The sequence below is a fragment of the Octopus sinensis genome, linkage group LG11 (assembly GCF_006345805.1).
Source record: "Octopus sinensis linkage group LG11, ASM634580v1, whole genome shotgun sequence".
Lineage (NCBI taxonomy): Eukaryota > Metazoa > Mollusca > Cephalopoda > Octopoda > Octopodidae > Octopus > Octopus sinensis.
In genome coordinates, this window is record NC_043007.1 from 56,113,562 (window position 1) to 56,136,061 (window position 22,500).

Consider the following 22,500-nt stretch of genomic DNA (forward strand, 5'->3'; position numbering starts at 1 on the left):
ATTCATGAGTTGCTAATCCTTGCACCCATAGCTACTTTCTCAAACACCTTCTGCTTTTATGGCAACAGAAAGTTACACGTCCTCTTGATAATGATGTTGCATTTGAGTGGTAAACAGGTAATGAGTTTGTAACCCTCCTCCTCCTCTTTCCCTTCTCCTTTCTCTTCTCCTTCATCTTTTACTATTTTTGTTTCTATCGGAGTTGTTGCATTCTAGTAGCTTTATAATTATTTCTTAAAGTACAATCACTATGTCGACAGTTTATCAGTGGTTAATATATTATTACAGTTAGAGAGAGAGAGAGAGAGAGAGAGAGAGAGAGAGAGAGAGAGAGAGTGAAAGAGAGAGAGAGAGAGAGTGAAAGAGAGAGAGAGAGGAGAGAGAGAGAGAGAGAGAGAGAGAGGGAAACTGAAATATTCCAAAACGTAATTTCATGTTTTTCGTTATTGATCTTCGGACGATTAATCTGAGCGAAAGGAAATGACCCTTGAAAATGTTCGGTGCTATCAAATGTAATTTTTGTTAATACCGCCCAAATCTGTAATTGTTTCTCGGTAAATGAATTCTTAAGAGAGGCAGGATTCTCTAAGCACACTTGCATTGATTTTGAGAGTTACACTTTGGCTTTTAAGAGAACTTGCTTGATGGGTCTTCGCGATTGTGTTATTTGATCTCGCAGGTGCTGTTGTAATCTCAAAATTGCGTGAGTTCCAGAATTTATTATGTTTTTTATTTGTGAAAGAAAAGTCTCAGAAAATTCAAGATATCTTCTTGGTGACTTTTCGGTTGGGTGGCGGATTTAACCAGATAACCTTCCATTCACGTGACAAAACTTAATAAACAAGAACTAACCTTACAAGTGCTCTATAAACATTAAGCACAATATTGCTTGGCTGATCAAATGCCTATACCTCGAGTATGTGTGTAACGCTACGAATAACAATGGCAATGAGCTAAATAACTAACTGCTTTTCAAATAATAATATCTATGCATTGAGTGCTCCTTTTCTTTCGTCTATGTATGAATGTATGTATGTATTTATGTGTGTGTATGTATGTGTATATATGCATGTATGCGTGGGTGTGTTTCTATGTACAAATAAGCACGCACGCGCACACACACACACATACACACACACATTTATACATATATACGTATCACGTACACAAATATAAACACCAACTCACACATACATGCACACAAATATATTACTACGAGAAATAATGTACGCCATAAATAATCTATCATCAGATGATTATTTTCCCGTTGAGTTAAGTATTAAGTTATTTGTATTGTTGTTTTGTTGTTATTGTTACTTTTTTTGTTTATTTTGGTTTGGTGGTGGAGTTGGTGTTAGTTTTATGTTTATTCTCGGTGCTTTAAACTTTCTCTTGTATATTGCATGCGAAATTTTAGCTTATTAAATTACATCAACGATCTAAGCAGATTAATCTCAAACACTGCAATAGAAATAGTCTAGAAATTTGGATGAAAGCGGTAAAAATAAACGCACCCAGGCTCACAAACACATATACAAACGCACGAAGACCTAGACGTACATACTTGGGCACATACAGTCACCGCGTACACAAATACTCACACAGGAACTGCCGTATCTTCATACAGCTACTCCTCCTTTTCATACATGCACACACACAGTATATATACATATATGTGTGTATGAGTGAAAATATATAAAGAAAACAGATATGCAAATTTTGTTTATTTCTTGATATTCACACAGGATTTTACGCAAATGCATGTATTCACACACACACACACAAACGCAATCTCTCTCAATATCTATTTATCTTATATATATATATATATATATATATATATATATATATATATATATATATATATATATATAGGCGTAGGATTGGCTGTGTGGTAAGCTTGCTTACTTCCGGTTACCCAGAATGCAACACTAGTTGGTATGGACTGTTACAGTGAGAAGATGTGAGTTTCGGCTCCGTGAATAGAAAAAAAGAACAAAAAGAAAAATTGTCAATTATGGCTCGCGAAATATTGTGTTCTTATCACCATAACGGTCAATTGAAAATTTTTGCTTGAAAATTCTTTTTGTAAATTCTGGTGGGCGTATCTCGCCAGAAAAAGTGGAATTTTTTCGAACTGGTATACTTCAAGAATAACCCAAGAATAAGTTTTTGAACTGGAAACTTCAAGAATGATTGGATTACTTGTTTGGAGTATTATACAAAAGATTCCCTGTATGTGCTATTTGTGAGGATTTTGTTTTATTTTTCCCTTCTTCTATTTTTTCTTTCTTTCTAAATTTTGGTTCATTCTTTTCATTATTTTAATTTCAGTTTCCTTTCCTTCACTTTTATTTTGTTTTATTTTTATTCGGTTTAATTTTTTGGCAGACTATCTTTTGAACTACTTTTGAACTGTTTTTTGAACATGGCAGAGAAAGAACTTAAAAAGAACTCTGTCCTAGAGTGGGAAATTAACCTGCTTAAGCAGTGGTTAAAAGATATGGAGGAGAGGACGATGGTGCTTCAAACTTATTCTAAAGTTCTTGATTCCATCACCGTCTTCCCAAAACCAATCATAGAAAAGGAACTGAAAGACTATTTGTCCTCGGTGAAATACATATGCCGTGGTGTCAAACATGCAACCATATGGTTGCTGTTTGACAACGGGGAAAAGGCTCGCCAGTTTGCGAGTCAGCCTTTAGAAGGCAATGAAATTCTATTCCTCCCGTCGTATTGCGGGAGGAAATTAATAAGAGCCTGGGTATGTGGGTTACCCCCATTCACCGAAGTGGGTTGGATTGAAGATACCATCCGACGGGGACTGGGGAATAGCGGGCCCAGGCTCTTAAATGTAAGGGTATTGCCGGCGGTCGATTGGGAAGGGTTAAAAGCGATCTTGACCCTGTGGGCCCCAGCGGTCGCAACAGATCTGGTTTTTCCAGATTTAAAAAAAAAATTGCTGGCTGCAGGTATTCGGTGATACTTGAGGGATGCCTCCCCCCCCCCAAGTGCCACTCGTGCCTGCAGCCAGCCCACATTAAAAAGAACTGACCCCAGAACCATGGTACGGTCCTGGAACAGTCACTGGATGCAACCTTCCCTACCCAGTCAAAGGGAGAGGGGAATGTGGTCGAGGAGGCTTCAGCCTCTTCAACCCAAAAAGGATTAAAAAGGAAGAAGGCGGGCAACAATAGTTGCCCGCCGAAAGAACCTTCGAGAGGCTTCGGGAGGAGGGGGAGAGACTCCGGACAAAGCGGAAGAGCTCCACTCTCCCGAAGACAGAAATAAAAGAAAAAAGAAGAAAGAGTTATTGCAGGGGGAGTTGTGCCACCCACGGTGGAAGAAATGACCCCCACCCTTAAAGATGATGAATTAATTATCTTTTTCTACAAGGGCGGGAAGGTGGAAAAAATAATAGAACATAAAGAGACAGTAGATATGCCCTTCACACGGGATCCCGAATGGCCTCCGCAGATAGCTGCGGAAGTCATAAGGTTTCCCTTGTTAGAAAGGCTTAAAGGATTTGGGGAGGAGTGTCGCATATGGCCAGGTGGCCCATACACGACTTACATGTCCTACATGAGTGAGGCATGGGAAATGGCGGGATACAGGAACTCAAGCGGCATTGAAGATAATGATGAATATATCGATGGATATATCGAAGAGTAGGAGGTGAAAAGTCGTTAGAGGGTTTGAAACATCTTATTGTATTATTTGTAGTGGTTTATAACCTCGATTGTGTGTTTAAAAAAACATGTTAAGTAAGAGGTTTTAGTGCCTCCTTCTTGTGAGAGGTTTGAAAGGAAAATATGTTTTCGAGAAAAATCCAATCGGCGGGTGTTGGGTTTCGTCTCTCATTTATTCATTTTATTTCATTTTCATTCATTAATGTGTTTGTCCAGCCCGCAAAGCTACACACTCTTTGTACTGTCTATAATGACAAAGTTTATGAAATAAAGTAGCTTGCTTAACAACCACATGGTTGCAGGTTCAGGCCCACAGCGTGGCACCTTGGGCAAATGTCTTCTACTATAGCCTCGGGCCGTTCAAAACCTTGTGAGTGGATTTGGTAGACGGAAACTGAAAGACGCCCGTCGTATATATGTATATATATATAAATGTAATTGCGTGTATACGTTTGTGTGTCTGTGTTTGTCTCCCCAACATCTCTTGACAACCGATTCTGGTGTGTTTACGTCCCCGTAACTTAGCGGTTCGGCAAAAGATACAGATAGAATAAGTACTAGGCTTACAAAGCATAAGTCCTGGGGACGATTGGCTCAACTAAAGGGGGTGCTCCAGCATGGCCACACTCAAATGACTGAAACAAGTAAAATATATATATATATATATGTATATATATATAATGTATATATAATGCTGCATCTTTCCCCTCTCACACTCTCACTTATTCTGCTCTTTTGTTCTCTCTCTGTCTTTCTCTCTTTCCCCCTCTTTCCCTCTTTCAATACTTCCTCTTCCATACCATGTGAGTGGTGCCAGGAAAAAGCGGTGTCGTTCTTTTTTGCCTTATCTTTGACCAGACTGGTCACGCTCTTGCTACGTCTGTACTGTTCTCTAGGACTTGCTCTATTTTCTCTTTGTGCAACCCCACTCATTTCGTGCGACAGCTGCGAAGCCCTTTCTGTTGTATTTGTTGTATATGTATAATTAGTACTATCTTTCCTTCGATTTGCATATAGCCGTAAGGCTTCGTGATGTCATATATGCATAATTCATTGTCGTATTTTTATAATGTCTTGTTTGTATTAATACAATGTCTTAGCACACAATCGATTACATTTTCTCAGTAGCTTAGTAAAAGTACTGGCGCCTGCAAAATTGAGCAGTATCAAAGTTAAGTGGCGTGAAACTGCTATCATATTTTGCGTCTTTCAGTGAAGAGGGAAACTCAGCTGCGAATATTCCGTGTATCGTGTCGTTTTCTAATTCTGTTTACTTTTCGTCTGTTTTCCCGTTTACTCTGCTTTCGTCTGACTGTTCGCCTTGTATTCTTTCTTTTCAACACTAGACATACACACACGTATATATATGATGTATATATATATATATATATATATATTATATATATATATATATATATATATATATATATATATATATATGAGTGGCTGTGTGATAAAAAGTTTGCATGCCAACCACATATATACACACATGCACACACATACACACGCATTTGTATACATATATATATATATATAATATATATATATATATATATATTATATATATATATATATACACATATATATATATGATAGATAGATGATAGATATTAGTCATTCGTATGGATGCATTGGTAATTTATGTTACAGCAATAGAATATATCTTTATTACAGAGTTTTTTTCTTCTTTATTTATCGTTAGTACGGGCATGTGCGTGAATAAATCTTTATATGTATATGATGTGCATACATATACGTGATTATATGCATAAGTTCACACTCACAAAGAGAATATTTAGATTGTTTTACAAATTTGCGCGGCACCATAAACTGACTGGTTTTGGAGGGAATATCCTTTTCTTCCTTGGAAAACACTTTCTTTGCATTTTATGAAATCTCCTGCAGCATAGCTCAGTGTACAGACAAAGTTAAGTATATGTAGCTTTGTATATCCATAGTACAAGAATGAAAAGGCCATACATTGTCAACGGTGTTACGGTCAGTACAGAACATTATTATTCTCGGCAGACACACAAATGCTAACCGCCACAATATGCTATACGTTCTAGTTAAGATGGAGATTCGGTGGAGTTCTTACATGAATCAATTCAGATGCTTCGAGAAGTTCCACCATCATTACTTGTTGGTCCTCTTTACAGTTGGCTTTTGTTGTTTTAAGACATTTAGAGTGATTGATAGATTACATAACTTCACTGAGGAGGGCATGAAATTTTAGCGGGAATTATTAACATGTGGTCGTAAGTTTCGTAAAGATTAAAAGAAACATTTTCCAGAAATCAATATCTCCATTACTGTGTGCTATTTTTGTTGCCTTTGCCGTAAGCAGGAAGCCAAAACTAATGAATAAATTCTCATCTGATTATAGATATTCTCAATCATTATTTCTAAAATGAAAAGCTGGTTAATTTGATACAATCTGTTAGTATTTTAAACATTCTTTCAGAGTGAACTCCATTGTTCTTTGTGAACAATTTGTGAAGTACACTGGCATACAAGATATCTGCCAACGAAGTTGAATACATGAAATTCATTATGTAGCGTCGAGAGAGAGTATATATTGTAATATATAAATATCGTATATGAAAATATAAAAATGTCGTGGCAATATCTGATGTAGCTAATGACCGAGGAACTGGTTATTATGGAACCTATGACGCTTTGCCAAGAAACTAGTGGATAACTCTGATATCTATTCCTCTACAGAAACACACACATACACATACATATGTGTGTGTTTTGGGTGTGTGTGTTTTGTGTGTGTGTGTGTGATGGTAAGTTACTTCCTTTCTTTCGCAGATGTACACTTTTTGCTGCAATGAAAACTTTCACAAATGTTATAGCATACCAGTTTTAGAATATAATGTTAGAACCAATTTTCTTTTTTCTACAAATCTGTGTGCTCAGCTAAATTTCATAACACAGTAGTTTCAGACACTATTTCTCTTATTTTTATTACATAACGTCTTTTATGTATCAGTTTGTGATAACTTTTAAGTTTACGCTGAATAAGATGTCAGCTGCAATCAGCCTGCATAAAACAAAATATGCTCATTGTCAGTTATCCTTTCAACACCGTTCTCAGTCAGTTATCGCCTGTATTTTCAAGATGATGTTAACTTAGCACAAGTGTTCGAGTAGTGTTACTATTACCTGTTTTGTATATTGTTTATCATTGTTATTCACTAAACAAAAACATTATATTAAATGTGTTGTTATTATTGACTGAGTGCGCTGGTTTTGTCTCACCGGTTTTGTCTTTCTGTAATATTTTTTAATAGACGTTTTATGTTTAGTTGTACGGGGAATAGACCCAACAATTCCTCTGCGTCTCATAAATGACAACTAAAAGTGGTTGAGATAGAATTTGTACTGCAGTTTCGTAAAAACATTCATCAACAACAACTACTCAAAACAAACCTATGGGTTGTCGGGTTGTCGGCTGAGTAAATGCAATCGTGTCATCCAGCAGGAGTTGGGAATCGGAAACAAATGGTGGATACAGCGACGCACTGTTACAGCGCATGCCCCCATATTACAAACAGTATTATCTCTGCTTGTAATTTTTTTGTAGGATTTCTTTAAACAGAAATTAATGATTGACTTCATACATCTCTTTTTTTTTTTACTGCTGGAACTGATTTCGTTTCAAATTCTCTTTCTCAACATCTCTACTTCCCTATTTTTCAAATATGATAATTTCTGAAATTCATTGAGAGGAATATTTTGTCATCTCAATCCATTGACATATCTGTCAAGTGGTTTATTATCTCTGTTGGTTATTGCAAATAATGCTCCAGTAGTATGTAATTGACATTCCACCACTGTCAGCCGACATGCCATATCATACGACTACTGTGGCAGCAGCAGAAAATGTTTGTTCAGGGTTGAAGTGTATCGTGATTTTCTGCAGAATTTTTTTTAGTTTAAGTCATTAATTGTGATATCAGCATACGTATTCAGTTATGAAAAGGATTTCGCTTTCAGAATCAATATTATTGATTGTTTCGATTCAATCACCGCGTATTTTTACAGCTGCTTCGTTATCTGTTTTTTTAAAAAAATCTTAGGAAGGTTGCTTATCTTTCATGATGAGCATCTATCAAAAATACCTTCCTATTCAAGGCTAAACCCTACGTTCCTAAGTTTCTGGAGACCACTATGCAGTGATTTCTCGATCTCCTTTGCAAAACAGAATAATAAGAATCGCTTAGATAATTTAGCAAAATAAATACACCCGTAAGAGATAGGCAAATATGAACCTATCGCTTTTATCACAGCAATTGCTGGTTTAAACTGACATAATAATATGGTATATATTTTATTTAATACGGCAAATAAGAACTTATAATAATAATAATAATAATAATAATAATAATAATAATAATAATAATAATAATAATAATAATGATAATGATAATAATAATAATAATAATAATAATAATAATAATAATAATAATAATAATAATAATAATAATGATAATAGAGGAGAAATATGTTTGTCATTCTGGAGAGATGAATAAAATGACAGGAAAATTTTATCAAAAAACTGCTTGATGAAATATTTTTCTTTTCCCTTTTCTTTTTCTTTTCTTTTCCCCCATTCTTTCTTTTCCTTTTTGCCAGTTGTAAACTTAAAAATTGAAGACTGATGTCAATCTATCAGCAACTCCAGTGTTCAACTAGTACTTATTTTATCGACCCCGAAATGATAAAAAGTAAAGTCGACCTCGGCGGAATTTGAACACAGAAAATAGAACGTACTACTACATCTCAGAACTACTACTACTACTACTACTACTACTACTATACTACTACTACTACTACTACTACTACTACCACCACTACTACTACTACTACTACTACTACTACTACTACTACTACTACTACTAATAATAATAATAATAATAATAATAATAATAACTGATTGGGAGTGTCACCATGTACATTGTTTTGTCTTGGTATAAAAGATGGGCTACAGCAAATATTCTGCTCAATACCACAGATTTGCTTGTCAGTTGTTTGACCGTAACCAGTTGAGCATGTCCCTTAGTGGCTGACGATATGTGCATCTCTAAACACGAGCAGAAGTAGTGGGGGAGCATCATAGCCATGTGTTGAGAGGGAATCTTTGGGGTTTGAATAATTCACCTCTGGAAACATGGGTGGTTCTTTCAACATCCTTAAACCACCCTTATTCAGGGACCTTTTGAGCGGGATGGGCTACTCGACCTGAAGAAAATTCTAACTGGGCCCCACCTGCAAGATCAGGCGCTGTTTACCTTGATATGAGATCACCATGTCGCGCACATATGGTTGTGATGCATGTGCCTGGTGTACCCTTATCAGACGGGTAGTCATGATGGGTATATTGGGCTTCGTATATTTTACCCCAGTGTCACTTTGATGGCATGAACTGATCTCTCACTCAATAATAATAATGTCTACACAACCATATATACATTTTGATACCCATAGAACTACATATACATCCCAATGTTTACACAACTACGTGAAATTTACAGGCCACACACTCATGCACATGAAAGCACGTGTCACAAACGAAGCAAAAACAAAATCAAAACTTTCTTTTTTCTTCTTATTTTACATTCATTTTTTTCGAACTAACACAGACAGAGTGAACCATTCATAAGTTTAAAAAACACCACAATAAAAAAATAACTATGTTCGGAGATAAATCTATCAACAAAAAAATACAGACGAATACAGATCTGCTAGCCTTGAGAAGCTACGCTACGAGCGATGTTTACATGCAGAGAACACGGAGACGGTGTTGTCGCAAAACATTAACCCTAAACTGACAGATCCGTCTCCTAATGTAAGCGTGGAAGGTCGTCATGCCTCACTGTTAACAAAACAAATTACAAACGGCAATGGTCATCGATCGGATTACAAAAGACTACATACTCGAATGTTGAACCAGATTCTGGTCGAAAAATCAGCTACTGGTTCAAATCTTCCCAACACACAGGAGCTGGACGTACCCCACAACAGGAATATTCTAACAGATGGCCATCCATGCCCGTCATCAAAAGAAAAAGAATGGAAAATGGTCTAGGGAAGATAATAAAGAAGTTCTTACGGCCTTCTACCATGTCATATATTTCCCCAAAAATAAATCTAATACTGTACAAACCTACTTAAACTGGAGACAGAAACACCCTGAAGTAAGACCCTACATAGACAGTAACAAACTTGCCAACGTCAGAAGAAACATTATAAAAACAAAATACTGATTGACCAAATTAAATAAGCAGTAACAGATAAAATGAACGAAGCTGCAGCTAAAGTAGATAATACAGAGGAAATAATTATAGACCAGCCGAGGGCTGATAAAAATGCAGTAAGGATTGAAAGAGTTAGTATAAGTGATATGCAAAGTGAAATACTCCCTCAACCAACACTAAGACATATGAACATCAAATAGATGAAGAAATTCAATCAAATATTGACCCAACGGAACTAGATGAGCTAAAAATTCAAATCATGATTGAATGGCTGAAAATTAAAGAAACCAGTATGGATGAACATGATACACTCCCCAAAATCCGCAACTCTAACCAAAACATGAAAATAATTGGTTAAATCCGCCTTGCACTTAAGTATATAATTTCAGCTAATGATGTTGACATCACAGATCTCAACCACATGTTCTATGCATCCACGAAAATCTCAACGATTCTATGTGGTGAAAAGATTAGAAAACGGCAACATTCTCACAAAAAGTCTTCTTGGCAAGAGCGTATCCAACAACAAATTAAACTACTTAGGTCTGACATTAAATATTTGAAAAACCTTAAGGTTGACAAGACTACCAAACCTACAAAAACCCCAAAATTAATGAAAAAATATATGAAAGCTATACTTGATATTGATGCCACCATAGAAACCATCAAGCAAAAGGTATCTGCTAAAGCTGCCCGCATAGCGAGGTATGAAAAGCGTGTTAGATTCTTCAAGGACAACATGTTCAAAAATAACCCCAAAAATTTTTTACAGGAAGATAGGGAAAACAATAGTTACTGTAAAGTCTGTACCATCAAAAGAAGTGCATGTTCAAAAATAACCCCCAAAATTTTTTACAGGAAGATAGGGAAAACAATAGTTACTGTAAAGTCTGTACCATCAAAAGAAGTGCAGGGATTTTGGAATAAAATTTGGGTAGAAGAAAAAACACAAAATGAAAAGGCCCCTTGGACTCATTAAAGGAGCAAAAGTGGGAGTGTGTCAAGGTAGAAGTTATAAGATCTGCTCTCATGAGGTCAAGCAAATGTAAGTCTCCAGGAAGAATGAAATTCCTAACTTCTGATGAATGCCTTCCCAGAGAGCCATGTACTGCTAACAGAACTTTACAAAGGAAAAATAACAGAAACATCTAACGTTAACCGTGGCCAGCAGAATGTCATAAAAGAGTTAGAGCTAGCGGAGAGCTACAAGTACCTAGGGGTAATTGAAGGGGACAGAATAAAGCATTCAGTGATGAAGGAAAGGATCAGGAGAGAATGTTATTGCAGAGTAAGAGCAATACTCAAGACAGAGCTGAATGCGAGAAACGGGATCGAAGCGATCAATGCTTTAGCCATACCAGTCGTGACTTACAGTTTCCATATCGTTAACTGGTCAATTACTGAAATATTTAATCTTGACAGAAAAATACGAAAACTGTTGGCAGTGCATAGAATGCACCAACCTAAGGCAGATATAGAACGACTTTATCTGCCAAGAAAAGAGGGAGGCTGTGGACTTTTACAACTGTCAATAACAATGAAGATTGCTACAATTGGCTTAGACACCTACCTGAAAAACTCTTAGGACTGGATGTTAAAACTTGTCTCAAAACATGAAAACAAGAAAGCAACATATTCAGTAACAAAACAGGCAAAGGAATATCTAAATGAGTTCCGAATACAACAAATTTCGGAATTAGATATACAAGAAAAAAGCGTAGAAAAAGCTAAGCGCATGAAAACCCGTGCTAAAGCTGCTGTCTTAGATATTCTACTTGATAAATGGCAAGACAAAATTCTAAATTGCAACTACCCAAAGAGAGCGAATAATGCAGATGTTGACAAAGCCCTGACCCATCAATGGCTAATGGCCTCTGGCTTAAAATCTGAAACAGAAGGGTTTATCATAGCAGCTCAAGATCAGTGCCTACCTACAAGGAACTACCAGGCCAAAATATATTAAAGAACGGCAGTAGCCCAACATAAATTCAAAAGATATTGTTCCTGGGAACTGCTCATGTCCTACGCAAAATACTTTCTATGTAATCTCAAGTTTTAAACCAAACATAATTTTCGTATGGTTTTTTAAGCATTCACTAATACAACACTGGGATGCACTCCGTCGGTTACGACGACGAGGGTTCCGGTTGATCCGATCAACAGAACAGCCTGCTCGTGAAATTAACGTGTAAGTGGCTGAGCACTCCACAGACACGTGTATCCTTAACGTAGTTCTCGGGGATATTCAGCGTGACACAGAGAGTGACAAGGCCGGCCCTTTGAAATACAGGTACAACAGAAACAGGAAGTAAGAGTGAGAGAAAGTTGTAGTGAAAGAGTACAGCAGGGATCACCACCATCCCTGCCGGAGCCTCGTGGAGCTTTAGGTGTTTTCGCTCAATAAACACTCACAACGCCCGGTCTGGGAATCGAAACCGCGATCCTACGACCGCGAGTCCGCTGCCCTAACCACTGGGCCATTGCGCCTCCATAGTACAACACTAAGTGCAAAACCAAATATATGGCACCCTAGGCATAACAGCAACATGAACTTCCAACTTTTTGTCTCTTGAGGTCTCTGGGTGAGACTTGGAGCCAACTTGTACAAATGTAAAGCAAATGTCAAACATAGAATAATTATAATATTAATAATGATAATAATAATAATAAAAGATGTATGTGTGCGTAACGATATACACATACACACACACATATAAATAAACATAAATGTAAATATATATAAATAAAAATATATATAAAGATGTCCTAGAGAGGGTAAAAGGTGTCTGGATGGCCGGCAGTCACTGTGGGTATGTTATACGTCTCGTTCCACCGTATATTGTGTTCTTAATGAAACATGTCTGAGAATGGTGTATACACATCAATTATGATACAAATATATGTAGTAGAAGCAGTATTAAATTAAAAATGTCATATGCGCATCATATTTAATGCAATTATATAACGAAAGGCAAATCAAATGTAATATTCGACCGGAGATAACATGTCTTCTGGACTTCACCAGTCATTTTTATGTTGCGTAAATTCAAGCGCTTCTTAAAACTTTTAAACCAGAGTTTACTAACTAGGAAAATCTTTTGCTTTTGTATAAGAAGTTTCAGCTTCCCTTTTCTGGAAATCCTAATGAAAACTTTTGATAATGTTAACTACTATCATGCTTAACATACATTGCATAGAATCTGGCCCTCGTCCCATACACCCAACAACCGTTCCATTTTTAAGCAGGACATTAGATTGTGAAAAGAATTGTGAGCCAAGCAGTTAATGGAGTAACTTCTTGAACAATTGATTTAATTTTCTCTCTATTGTCACCAATTGTTTTTTCAGTACATGTTGCGTGCTTTAATGTTTTGTCAATGATTCTCCCACATAAAGCCTTTTGAAAACATCAAGATTACTTTCGGTATAATACCTTTACTATTCCTTATTGCACTACTACTCTGTGATCTGCTTGGTGTCTTCATTCTAAGACATCTTGAATTATAAGTAATTCCAACAGCGGTAGCGATCATCAATTATCAACATCAAATCTGTAGAAAAATGTTGCATCAGGAAAGAATTGTTTTATGAGAAAAAATTGTTGTTTAATTTCTTTAGACGTAAAAAGAATCTGAGAGGTTCATTGCACCTCACTCTGAACTTAAAACTAAGATACCGACGTACTACTAACAAACACATACACACCTTACGCACAAATACACTCTCAAATACACCCAACATTTTGCTGATATACAACAGATATAGCTAAAAACATTGCTATCATACTGTTGTTGTTTTTGTCATTCGGTTATTCAAAAGTTGGTGGAATGGTAGGCCAGATGATGTCGATTGTATTGGTTTAGGTTTTGGTGATGGTGGTGATGGTGATAATGATGATGGTGATATGATGGCAATGATGATGATAGTGATGGTGGTGATGGTGGTGGTGGTGGTGGTGGTGATGATAGTGATGGTGATGACGGTGATGGTGATAGTGTATGGTGGTAGCGCGGTTACATTTTTCTCCATTTGTTTTGTTTTGCCTTCTTAATCGCAAACCTCATTGACCTAAAATCAGTCATCAACTTTTAAAATACACTAGGGAACCATCATTTTCTTATGTGATTGCCTTTTACTTTAAATGGAATGGCTCACTTTGTTCATAAAGATGTTGATGCTCTCTGTTTGGTCTTTAAGAAATTGGTAGGTTGGTAATGGAGATGAAAGTATTACAGAGTCTGGTATTAATATTGTTCAATTGACGCTGCTGATAGATAGTTGTGGTGGCGAAAGTTAACTTAGACACGTAGAAATAGAGATAGAAAGATAGACAGAGAGAGAGAGAGAGAGAGAGAGAGAGAGAGAGCTTTATACTCATTGTGAATCAAGGAAATATACACATATATTCACAGAGACATACACAAATACTTGCATTCAAACACACACACACATACACACACCACGAACACACACGCATTTATGTGTCGTGATTATAGCTTTTCAAATTGGATCTGAGATAAAACATCAAGAAGTGGCCTTTATACGAAGAAGACTTTTCAAAAATTTATCTGAATTTCTTTACGCACCCAAAAGACCCAACACTGACACATACGGGAGTACGTCATTATAAACGAAACTTCCCCAATACTAAATAGGAAATATACATAGCAGATATCATACCCCCATACCCACAGTTTACATAGATAGAGTAGAATGGAGAGCTGTTATGTATCAGGTCATCCTCATAAGTTCTGTCTGATTTTACCTTTTTTAAAATTGAATGAAAGTTAATAGTATTTTAGAATGTCTAATGGAATTAAAATTATTTTTATGCATTTGTGTACATTTAAACTAATTAAATATTATTTTACAGGATAATAGATAATTATTTTACAGGATAAAATTTCTTTGATTAAAACCCTTTCTAACATGAAAGTATCCAAAGAGCATTTGAGGCACATAATGCTTTATGAGTACAAAAAAAGGAAACTCTGCAGCCGAAGCGACTCGGATCATAAACTCAGTTTATGGGAAAGAATGCTTGAATGAAAGAACTTGCAGAAGATGGTTTGCAAAATTCAGAAGTGGAGATTTTAGCCTTGAAGATGAAGATCGAACAGGACGTCCAGTTGAGTTTGATGATAAGCTCCTTGAAGCATTACTTGAAAAAAATCCTGCATTATCAGTTGAAGAATTGGCAATAAAGCTTAGTTCAATCCATACAACCGTTCATCATCATCTTCAACAACTTGGAAAGGTTCCTATACTTGGAAAATGGCTGCCTCATGAATTGTCCGAAAGCAACCGCAAATTCCGAGTTGACATCTGCTTTTCTCTCCATTCTCACGAACTCATTTCACACTTTTTGGATTGACTTGTGACTGGTGACGAAAAATGGATCTTCTATCGAAATGTTAAACGTCGTAAACAGTGGCTTGGTAAAAGGAAAAAGCTCAACCACAACCGAAAAGGGAACTTCATGAGAAAAAGATTTTTCTCTCTATCTGGTAGGATTGCAAAGGAGTAATTCACTTTGAATTGTTACCACTTAATGCAACAATCAATGATCAAGTCTACCGTCAGCAATTAGAACGTTTGGACCAAGCTTTGAAGAAAAAAAGACCCGGTTTGGTGAATCGAAAAAGAATGATGTTTCATCAGGACAATGCGTGACCCTACACTGCACAAATCACATCACAGAAGATCGAAGAGCTTGGTTGGGAAAATAACTCATCATCCAACTTATTCTCCCGACATTGCTCCTTCAGACTACCATTTGTTCCGTAGTTTACGGAATCATTTGGGGGACATAACTATCGCGAGCCAGAAGGAAGTCGAAACTGACATTTCAGAGTTCTTCGCTTTGAAACCAAAAGAATTTTAGATTAATGGGATTAAAATGCATGTAAATAGATGGAAGGAAGTCATAGATAGTCAGGGGAAGTACATTGATGATTAGATTTCAATTAAATATAACATTTGATCACTTGGTTTCTTTATTCGGAAAGAACTTATGGGATGACCTGATAGATAGTTGTATGTGTGTGAATGGGGTGGGGTATGTATATATGTGTATATGCACATGTATGTAAGCATATGGATATGAAAATAAACATATCAACATACAGACAGATAGGTACATAGGTTATATGAACAGACAAGCACACAAACGCAAATGGAGACTGAAACGCATGACCATATATACACACACACTTTACTTAACACAAGTACACATATGGAGATGCACATCCATGCATACAAACACGGTACATAGTGGCAAAACACACACACACAGGCACTCAGACATGCACACACAAGGAGACAGAGGTGCATATATATACAGACACACACACATACATAAAAAATACACACAGACATGCAAGCACATGAATATGCAGAATACATACACACAGATGTACACACATACATACATATATACATACATATATACATACACACACATACATACATGCATACATACATGCATGCATGCATGTTTAGGCACACATACACACACACTGACCCACACACATGCGCACAAACAAACAAAAAAGGAACGCAGTGTAAATAACGAACAGAGTTAAGACTATTGAAAAGGTTGCAAGATGCAAAGAAAATTTTAGGAAAATAAAAATAAAGAACATGTGAACATTTTACTGGTGAGTGTGTTAAATTTTAAGGCACAAAAAGAAAATGACTCTCCCTAGACACAACAGAATATGCTTCAACACACGAACTCACATAAAGAATCCCCAAACCAAATCCCAAAACGAAATACAATTATAGAGCATATCCCCAAATTCCTTATTACACTTTACAATGTCTGTAGGCGTGAAAACCCATAGTCTGAGGTAGCCAATATGTATGTATGTATGTATGTATGTAGTATGTATGTATGTATGTATGTAGTATGTATGTATGTATTATGTATGTATGTATGTATGTATATATATATATATATTATATATATATATATTATATATATATATATATATACACATACATATATACATCATCATCATCATTATTCGACCGTGGTCGAGACAATGGAATTTACCATGCTACGCCAGACTTCGCGGTCCATCATGGCATTACGGAGGTCCTGTTGCTGGATGCCTGTATCCCTGGAGATTACATCAGAGTAGGAGAGTGTGCGCCCTCTGGTATTGCGAGTAGATGGCTTCCAGAGGAGAAGAGCAGAAATTACCTCTTTTTCACCTCTACAACAATATCCAGCAAACTGGACTCTCCTACCTTTCACAAGAGATGACACAGGTGGTAGTTTCCCATATGTTTGCATTTTGGTTGGATGGCGCTTCCACGAGAGATTTTGAGCTCTCATAAGGAGGCGAGTGTAGGTTCCATCCAACCGCCTCTCAAGCTTCTTGGATAATGTCCAGGTTTCTGAGCCATATAGTAGAATTGGTTCGACTGTGGCTTTGAAGATTTCAAGTTTGAAGTCTCTACTTAGATTTGATGACCAGATCTTATGCATGTCATTACAGGCTGACCAGGCCATACCCTTTCTAGTTAGAAAGTATTTTCCAGATGATGATATGTATGACCCAAGATATTTGTAATCAGAAACCATATTTAAGGGCGCATTGTTGAGAGTATGTATGATGCAATCACTGTTGGACAGGCACTTGTTTATGTATTCAGTCTTGGCCTCATTGAGGTAAAGACCTACGCAATTTGAGGTTTGTTCAAGAGATTGTAAAAGAGACTGGGCATTGGAGAGAGAATCACTGATAAGAGCGATGTCGTCAGCAAAGTCAGTGTCTGTCAAGTACTCAGCTGGGTGTCTGGAACTTCTTCTTGGTTTTATTTCAAAGCCCTTGCCAGAGATGGTATCAACTGATATACGTAGCACATAATCAACAACAATGATGAAAAGAAATGGGGCGAGTATGTCTCCCTGCAGTATTCCGGCTTTGATTGAGAAAGTTGATGTTTTTCCGTCAGGGGTTAAGATGGTTGAAGACGTATCTGTGTAGAGGACCTTGATGGCAGAAATGATTTTGTCTATTATCCCATAGAGCTTAAGGATTTCAAACATCTTGTACCTATCTACAGAATCGAACGCTTTAGAAAAGTCTACAAATACCATTGCAAGATCGCGATTAAATGCTTTTGATTCTTCAATAAGTCTGCTCAGCGTTGAGCGCCCATGTATGAATCCATTTTGGTTCTTTCGGAGCAAAGGTTCAACAAAAAGGACAAGACGATTTAGGATCAGTTTGTTGTACAGTTTTGCAGCAATTGACATTAGAGATATACCCCTGTAGTTGGTGACGAGGGATAAATCGCCTTTTTTGGGTATTGGGATGATTTGAGATTGGTGCCAAATCTTTGGAGCGACAAAGGTGGAAAGTGTGTGGTTGCAGAGGTTGAGCAAAAGTGTGTGAAATCTATCATCCTTCCAAATTATAGCTGGGATGTTGTCGGGACCAAATGCTTTCGAGGCTTTTAGTTGCTTGGTGGCTGCTGTTAGTTCAAATATGGTAATAGGGGAGGTGTTGATGTCCAGCGTGTCTGATATAGGCACACTTGGAAGAGTGGGGTTATCAGGGATTTTGGCATTCTTCCCAAGGAGGTTTTTAAAATGGGTTGACCAATTTTCTAAACGCTTCTTAGCTGATCCCCCTTTAATTCTAATTGATGACCCAGAATTTTTGCCTGATAGGTCTTTGATGTATTTCCAGGCAAGATGGTGTTTTTTACTAATGTGCTCTTTGGATAGTTTTCTAATTTTGCCATTGATAAAGTCGACCTCGGCGTTCAAGTAAGCGTCATCAAGATTCTTCTTGGCAGCTATGAGTTGGATCTTCAGTGACTGGGATGGAGAACGGTGGTAAGCTAGTGATATAGACTTTAGATGGTTTCTGGCTTCGATGACATTTGGGGAATTAGAAGGTTTGCTCTGGCCCCTACTCTTCTTTTTGGGAAGAGTAGCCAGTGCAGCTTCCTCTGTTGATTTGATGAGGCTGCTGTATACTTCTTCAATGTTCTCAGCATCTATTTCAGAAGTAGACAAAGATTGAAATGTGTTATAGACCTCAATAGTAAATTGTTTGGACATATCGGGGTTAGATAAGACTTCCTCCCTGTCGATCGTTTTCATCGGGTGAGGCTTAGCTTTTTTGGATGAGCGAAGACTAAGCTTAACGGTAGCTGATACAATTCTGTGGTCAGAGCCGACAGAACTAAAGGAAGAGTAGGATCTCGAGTTTTTAACACTATTGCGCCACTTCTTTCGAAAGATGAGGTAGTCAATATGTGCCCTATCACCAAGTGGGGACTCAAATGTCCAAAGTTGACCTTTTGGTTTCATAAAAGAATTGTTGGAGGTGTAGAGATTAAATACCTCCAAGAAGTCTTTAAGCATTTTTCCGTTCCGATTAGTTTTAGAGTTGAAAGTAAACTTGGTCTCATCGGGTCCTAGTCTAGCATTCAGATCACCAGCTATAACTAGAAAATTATGGAGAGGTACTTGCTCAATGGTTGAACAAAGGGTTGTATAAAAATTCTCAATCTCGTCTGCCACAGACGAATTATGTGGGCTATACACACATACCAATGTTGTTTTCGGGTTTCCATCTATCTCAAGCACCATAATTCTAGGTGAGATTGACTCTATACTCAAGAGAGTATCACTGGCTTTTGATGAAAGTAGAAATCCGATACCTCCAACTGTTGAATTAACAGTATTCTTTGATGCTGAGGAGGTTACAAGTTGATAAGAACCGACTTGATGGTATTTGAGGATGTTGTCAGGGTGGTAAAATCGGTGTTCTTGGACAGCTATTATATCAATGCCATGTGATTCTGCATTTGCACCAAGTTCTTCTATACGGCCAAGAGAGCCGAGGGTGCGGGCATTGAAGGTGCTGAGTATCGTATGATTTTTACAGCTGATGAGGTGTTTGTTTGGTGTTGTTTGGTTGGGAGCTGACTCTTCTCCATCAGGTGATACCCGTCTGTTAAGATTGAGGGCATCACCGTCAATGGATGCCCTTGGAGGTGCAACGTGATCAGAGACAGGACCCGGCAGAGCAGGGGCTGGACCTACATCCGCAGGTATACCATTAGGTCTGGTTCCCTGGGGAAGAGGAACCCTGGTGCAGTTAATTGTAAATTCCAGTCTTTTCATATATACACACACACATACACATATATGTATATATACATGCATATATATGTATATCCATACATATATATACATCTATCTATCTATCTATCTATCTATCTATCTATCTATATATCTATCTATCTATCTATCTATCTATCTATATCTATCTATATATATATATATATATATATATATATATATATATATATATATATATATATGTATAACAAAATAAAAGGTGGCTTATTAGCAATTAGAGCCTAAAGGCAAAATTTATTTTACGACCGCCATTAATTTTGCCATTAGATTCTAATTGCTAATAAGCCACACTTTGAATTTGTTGTTTACACTTTTACTGCTTTGAAAATCAGCACATATTTTCAACGGTTTTTCTAATAAGATTGACACAGGAGGTTGAGTTTAACCCTAGGCGTTAAGCGCCGCTGATGAGAATGTGGTCTACACCAAAATTGCAAATCGCGATACGGCAATATACATTAGGGACTTACTTCCCTTGGTCAGTCATTAATTATAGTGCTTTAGTGGATTTGGAGTTAATTTAACTCTTATTTTAGCATAATCAGCGCTAGTCAGTATCCTCCGTCACTTTTGTGACCTATCTATCTATCTATCTATCTATCTATCTATCTATCTATCTATCTATCTATCTATCTATCTATCTATTTATCTATCTATCTATTTATCTGTCTATCTATCAATCTCTCTCTCTCTCTCTCTCTCTATATATATATATATATAAAAACATACATACATAAATACACATACACACACACACATACATATATAAAGTAAAGACTTTTTGCAAAAACAATGTGGCAGTCCTGCATATTTGGCATTAGAAATTATTTCGTTTGCCCTTATTTATAAGTTGTTTATAATTCTAACCGCAAGGGTATCTTTTTAATATGCTGGCCATTGATAAAAATTTTTTTCGAAAAAATTTTAGCCTACATTAAATATAAATTTAATAGTGTTCACTTCCGGACTCTCTCACTCTGTGAGAGCCTCAGTTCAAATCGCATGTCTCTTGAATGGGCTGGAGTATTTCTATTTTGGATGTATTTGGGGTACTTAATTGTGCTCATGACTTAGTGTTTTGCTTCTTCCATGGGTATGAGTAAGTATCTCATTTATTTCTTTGCCATATTTATCACTGACGAAGGGAGGGTTCTTATGAACTAACCCTGAAATCGGTCCGATATCGTAATAATGGAATTTTTTAGAATTTTCTGTCAGCCTTTTTTCGAGTAGCGTGCGTATTGTGAAAACTTATATGGTTATGGACAATATGTCCAATTTCGGCATATTTGAGATTATAATTTTTTTCGTTTGCCCTTATTTATAAGTTGTTTATAATTTTAACCTTAAAGGTATTTTTTTAATAAGCTGGCCATTGATAAAAATTTTTTTAGGAAGAATTTTATCCTACATTAAATACTTATATGTATATATATATAATATATATATATATATATGTGTGTGTGTGTGTGTGTGTGTGTGTGTATGTGTGTGTGTGTATATATATATATATGTGTGTGTATATATATATATATGTATATATATATATATGTATATGCATATAAATATACATAAATACATACATATATACAAATATACATACATAATATATACATACATATATATATATATATATATATATATATATATATATACGTAAATATAAGAGAGTTACCGTTAAGTGGTTAAGTGGTTAACTCTAGTGCTAGAAATAGCTCCTTATTCTGGTATAGCCACCGAAGTTGTTTCCACAAAAGAAATAACATTACCTTCAACGTATGGAAAGCGAAATACAACATCAACATAATATGCAATTATACTCACATATTTATCTATAAATCATCAGCAGCATTTGTTTTCGATACAATTTATTAGACCCACTTGGTGTTAAACTGATGGTATTATTAAATTGATATCTAATTTTTCACCCTCATTTATGAATTTATAAATTTAATATACTGCACTAAATATTATATGCAGTACTCGTTTCCACTAAGTCTTACCATGATTTTGGCGGGGAAGCTAAATCACAAATATGTATGCAATCGATTGGACCGCATGGGTATTTATCGCCCGTGTGGGTCAAATAAATTGCATCGAAAACAAATGCTGCTGATGATTTATAGATAAATATGTGAGTATAATTGCATATTATGTTGATAAAGAAACAATTGTTCAGCATTAATTTATCTTTTCGTTGTATTTCGCTTTCCATACGTTGAAGGTAATGTTATTTCTTTTGTGGAAACAACTTCGGTGGCTATACCAGAATAAGGAGCTATTTCTAGCGCTAGAGTTAACCACTTAACGGTAACTCTCTTATATTTACGTATAAATTTGTATTGTCTCCCTGGTTTTTTATGTGCTAGGCCAG